Raw genomic sequence first — 6,323 nt, forward strand, 5'->3', positions numbered from 1 at the left:
TTCATATATTTAGGAAGCACCTCTCCAGACATGACCCAAATGTTTCACAGCCAAATCTTTAACCTTATTTGCAAAAATATTTTTGTTTTGTGGGGTTTTTTGATAAGCAACAGGGGTCACAGCGCATCAGGACTTGAAATGTGGTGGCTTTTTTCAAGCTCTTTCACAATCCATGAAAATCTACTGAGTCTGGAAGGGGTTAAAGCTAAATTGTAAGAATAAATTTTAACCTAGCCCACAACTGTACCTCCAAGTATTATACATGCAGAAACATTAACAGATAATTTCACATTACTCCTCTTTCAGGACAGGTAATCTTCCTACAAAAATGTAGACCTACGAATCATGCTATTGCATTGCAAAATTATGTTTGGCTGATAGGGGCATAAAATGTTCACTATAAACTTTACTCCAGAACCTGGAGACAGTCAGGGAGTCATTCCACATGCAATTAAGATAAGAATTAAGAGCAATAAAAAGTTGGAAAGCTGGGCAACCTAGAATTCTTCCTGTTTTGTAGAAGAATATTTTCTCTTCAAGAACTTTTTTATTTCTGACACAGGCTTCCATCCATCAAGTGCATCTTCTATCTGTGCAAAACAATGTGTGCTCTGTGTCAGTCACATTGACTGGACTGTGCTGATTGGTATGTGAGTACTCACTTTGTAGACTCTCAGGTGGAGCAGCTACCAAAGCACACAAGCTACTGGAAGACCACCCAGCTTGTCTTTTGTGTCACTTGAGTTCTTAAGGCCATGATCCACACGATGTGGATCACACATGATCCACACTGTATGCCTCAAACAGTGCCTGAGCGGCTGACTGCATAATGATTTGCCTGAACAATGGAAATTGAAGTCCTGTGTTGGCTTCAGGACAACTGAAATTCCTTTAGTTTTGTACTTTGTAACTTACGTAGGCAGACAGCTGTGTTAAGGAATTAACAAAGATAACAACATTTACAAGCAAGAAGCCTTTGCAAAAAGGGGAATACAATTAGAGTGTTTATTGTTAATTATTACTTTATGCAGTCATGGGATCACTTTTGCGTTTTGTTTTCTGGTCTGTCTCTCTTCCTGTTAGCTGAAGAGAACGTTCAGCAACTTTACTGCATGATTCTTAAATCATTATAATTTTTTTTCACTTCACAGTCATATTTTGTTTCCTTTTTTTGAGATCTTACAGGAAGTCTGGCAAGGATTATGATGCAGGATCAGCAGAAAAAAAACCCTACTTAAGTGGGTTTTTTTGATATTGTGGTTTTTTTGGTGGGTTTTTTTGTTTGGTTTCTTTGGTTGGTTGTTTTTTTTTTTTCCCCTGACAAGAAAAAAGTCAGAAAATTTCAGCTCGCAGTTTAATGGGGTGGATAAAATGCTGATGGTCAAAGATGACTGTGGGATGCAGACTTTGGGCTCTCTGGCAGGTACTACACCTCCTTAAAAACAATCCTTAAGACTGTTATGTGCCTGATATATAAATAATAATTAGTAAATAATACAAAGCATACATGAATAATATTATGAACGTCTTCCTGCCAAGAGGCAGACATTAAAAAATTAAACTAGAGGTCAGGTAGAGATGAGGACTTCCCAAAGTAAAATGCCAACCTGGGATTCATCTCTGCTGTAGTTCTACATGAGCCCTTACAAATGAGCATCCATGCAAACCCCCACCGACTGAAGAACTAATGAGGCATTATGATGGCTGTTTCTTGATGGGACCAGGACTAATCTTTCAAGTTCCACAGGTTTAGCCAATGCTTTTGAAATGGGATGAGGAGACACAAAAGTGGGTGTTGCTGTTACTGCTTTTAATTAGACAACAAGATATGAAGCCTGTCCAGTGTGAATTCTCAGATGAGCCAAGAACAAGAAGTCCATCCAAATATATGCGAACTTAAGAAATCATGATAATTTTGTAAAAACAACCAATAGTGGCTGCTTGAATTTTGCAAGGCAGATTTTCCCATATCTTTGCTATTTGTAGTGATATGTAGTAGCGTGATGGCTTGTGCAGGTGACTTCCAAACATGTCCTCAGACAAAATGTCCTCAAATATTCTCTCACTTCTCTTTCTTTCAAACAGTTATTTCCTCTGCATTGCATTCTGTATCCTTTTTTCCTGAATGCAGTTGCAGATCTACTACTCTAATTTTACCTTTTCCAAAGACTGGGAATCCAAAGCTGTAAGGAGAACAGGAAGAGTGCCAGTGTCAAGGTATGGCTAATATATTTGTCAGATATAGTGTCTCTTGTCTTTGTTGGCCCATTGTCAATGTTATACAAAACTCATATTTTGTGTTCAGAATTTCACTTTTCCTTCATCGTTACTTTCAACTACTCCATCTCTGGAAAGTAAAATACAGGGCTGTAATATCAGAAGAGTGAGGGCTTCTGTTATTATGTTAGTTAACAATTGTAATTTTCAGCAAAAATGTGAACTTTTCATGGGATAGGAAAAGCTTGGGAACCTTCTGGAAGTGCTAAATTATTTAATATTAGAGTATGTAATAGAATCACAGAAATTTAGAAGGGTTTGTGTTGGAGGAGACCATAAAAATCATCTAGTCCACCCACTTTCATTAAGTCAGGCTACCATCTAACTTAAACCTTCCCTCTTTCAGTTTAAAACCATTGCCCCTTGCCCTGTCACTACCTGCGCTTGTAAAAGTCCCTCTCTCTCTTTTTTTCAGCCCCCTGTAGGTACTGAAAGACCTCAGCGAGGTGTCCCTGAAGCCTTCTTTTTTTCACTCCAACTCTTTGAGCCTGTCTTTGCTGCTGAGGTGCTCCAGCCTTCTCAGTATCTTTGTGGCCTCCTCTGACCCTGCTACTTGAAAAGAAGTATCATTAGCAATCAACTGTCAATATAATCTATTTGAAGCCGTCGGTATTTTAGTTTGTCAGTTTTCATTCCACATATGACAATCTCCATCTTGCACTCAGATATCTGAATCTGCCCAAAAACGCTCCTAACATCTCTTGCAGATAATGTTCACAGCCACTTCTGTATTACCAGGAAAAGAGGCACAAAGAGGCAACACAGAGGCACAAAGAGAAATTTAACCAAAACCACATAATCTGTTTTTTTATCACAGTTCAACAGTTCTTGAAAGAGGATTTTTTTTATGCATCAGACATCTCTTGTTCATTATCTGGGGCCAGTTTTCACTTCAGTTTTAATGTATTTCACAACAGGTACGCAGAGGACAGACTTGAACTTCCCGTCAGGCCACCTGTATATGATCACTGAATCCCATGTACTGGGTTTTCTTAACTTCCATTCTGCAGCTAGGGTTCAGTGCAGTGAACTGTGCCTGCATGACCTATTGTAAATCATTAACAACAATTTGCTTGTACAGGTATTTCTGGTGAGAAACCTTTAAATGTAGTCACCTAGAATGAACCACTGGGAATTTAGCTGATGCATCATTTTCCTCCACATCTCCTAAGGAGGTTTATTGTGTATAAGGAGTTAAAAGGAATTTTATGGATTGCTGATGGTACTTCTGAGGCTTTGATTACAGTTATACTCTGTTGGACGCCTGATTTGTTAATGTAAAGAGAAATGTCTGAATGCAGTATAACAGAGAGGTTTTTTTAACTTTCTGTGTGTTCACTGGTCCAGATCCCTAATCATTTTATGTGTTCACTCAGTGAATTATATTGGAGGCCCCAAAGCTGCCTGCTAAATTCTTGCTGCAACTGCATCATTCCCATAGAAGGAGGATCATTGTGTGGGATATGAGATCTGTACAGATACCGTTTTGGGCACTGCATTTGCTTCTTGGTTTACTATGGCCAAGCACGAGGAGCCCCAGCAGAGTCACTGAAGGAAATTTTCGATTTTCCTCTATGGATCACAGGACTGCCAAGTATTACTAAATACGCTGGTAAAAATACAAACATGTGGAAGATTTCCTATGGCTATGATCTTCTAAACCACCTCTTGGGTATCATCAGCAAATATTTTCTTCCTTCAAATGAAGAACTTCCAACTGGTTTTAAGCTCACTGCAGTGATTTGGAGAATTTGTGGACTGATAGAATTATTGCAGGATAAATGCAGAAAGTAAACAGAGCCTGTAAGGAACTCAGAACAGACATAGCTATTCAGCAACTAGGGTCTGTTTGCCTTTGTAATCTGTGCAATTACTGTGACTGAGGACACATCTGATAAAACATTTCCCTTCTTACTTACAGTGTGCTATAAATAGATTCAAGCAGAGAAAGGTACTTCAGTATTGTAACGGAATTTCCAAGCAGACATCTAGCAAACATTTTGGTAGATCAGGGCTCCTTTAAGTCTTGTTTTATTTATAAGTGGACAATTGCATTTGTATCAGCTATTCCTTTGTTCACTGAAACAATCTTTAGGCCTGCATCAGAGGATGTCGGCTTTAGCTCCTTCCTTTGAATTCTGAGAAGTGTGCATTTAGTTATGTTATGCTGTGATTTACTTTATTTCATTGTATCTTTTTGCCCTTCACTTAAGTGACCCTTTATTTTACAGCATTTATTCATGTTTATTCCTCATAAACTGATGGAAATTTCTTTATATAAGCATTACTTACTTTTAGTAACTCTAACAGCCTTCTGCTGTTGTCATATTTTCCATTATAAAGTATAAGCAGCTACCCTGAGTTGACACAGTTGTCAGAGAAGACAGAGAAGAGCCAGTAAGCAATTAAGATTTCCAAGTGGACTTTGAATTCAGTTTTTATGACATCCTTCAGTCACAAGAGCAAAACAGGCACTGAAGACCTAAGGCCTCACAATTGGGTTCATGCTGAATCTGTGTTCTGCCCCCATCCTTGCATTATTTGTGTGTTACAAATCTCTTCAGCAGGTGTTACCAGAATGTAATTTCTGACAGCCACAATTCCTTGTCCTTTAGGATTGTGGCATTGTGTTGGGGTATTTTATGTATTTTTGGTTTTTCTTTTCCCAAGAAGTATGTACATTACCAGTCTAGATAACAGAAACAACAAAATGATATTTCTGTGCTCTGATGCTTTGAAAAGTTTGGAACATGTCAGAGTAGGGGAAAGTTTATGTTCAATAAGAAAAGAAGGGGGCTGTTATTTCCACCAGAACTAATAACCTTCCCCAAAGAAGAAAGAAAATTAATAGAAACAGGATGATCATTAAAAAAATTATTGTTCCAAACTGAGGGCTTGTCCAAATTAGAGTTCATAACTTGCCTCCTGCCGTGATATTGGACCAAACTCAACAACTAAGAAAATATTTGCAGTGGAGAGCAAAAATTAATATTTAAGATGATTGTTTCTTTACAAGCTATAGACAAAGGGCTACAGAACCTTGTGAACAGAATGGGGATTAATGTAAGAAATTGAATTATCAGACTCCTAGACTGTTAATTTGACAATTATTAACAGCTTTAATTGAATTATCAGACTCCTAGACTGTTAATTTGACAATTATTAACAGCTTTATCTATGTTAATAAAAAACATCTGTGGAAACAGAAATTTTTCTACTCAGAAACAGTAATGCTTCAGACTGAAGTTTATGCATATTTAGTTTGTACATTTATAAACCAAATTAATTACACCTATTTTAACCCACATCCAAGATTATAATATTTCCTACCACTTGCTTTAAGACAGAACTTTTTTCCTCAATATTTATTGAGGCAGAGCAATGATCTAAGTAGGGTGAACAGTAAAAAGTAAGATGCTTATGGCTTATTACTTTGAATATAATTGAAGTAATCTTAATATTATAAGGGTTATAATAAATATAATAATAAATAATACTACTTATAGTATTTATTATCACTGGGATAACTGCTAGCAACAGGTGCTTCTAATGTCTCGGTAAGGCGTCTGAGGGTCTGCAGGTGTCTCTGCATACTGTATGGGAGGAAATACTAACTTTTCCATAGTGACCACTGTCCATTTTCATCCTCAGCGTGCTTTCCACAGCAAGGTACTTGTTTTATACGACAGCTGCTTCAGCTCCATTTACTCTGCCTGAACTCTGAGTTCTCTAGTACTTGAGAGTTGCACGTCTCAGCAGCACTCATTGGTATTACCTATAGTTTATAGGTTCAAAACTTGTTAATCAAACCTTCTCCACATCTTCTCTACAAAGAAAAGGAAATGGAGATGGAGTATTGCTCTTCCTTTGAGAGTGTCTCCATCTGTGTTGCTGTATTTGGCAAGAGAACAACTGTCAGTCACCAGTGAGCTGCATCATTTTTATTAGCCCTGTTAACAGAGTTGTACCTGCTTCATTTTTTGGCTGCCTCTGTGCTCATGCAAGAATTGGTGGATGTGGTGCACACCAAATACTTCCAGCCAACC

The sequence above is a fragment of the Serinus canaria genome, chromosome Z (assembly GCF_022539315.1).
Source record: "Serinus canaria isolate serCan28SL12 chromosome Z, serCan2020, whole genome shotgun sequence".
Classification (NCBI taxonomy): Eukaryota; Metazoa; Chordata; class Aves; order Passeriformes; family Fringillidae; genus Serinus; species Serinus canaria.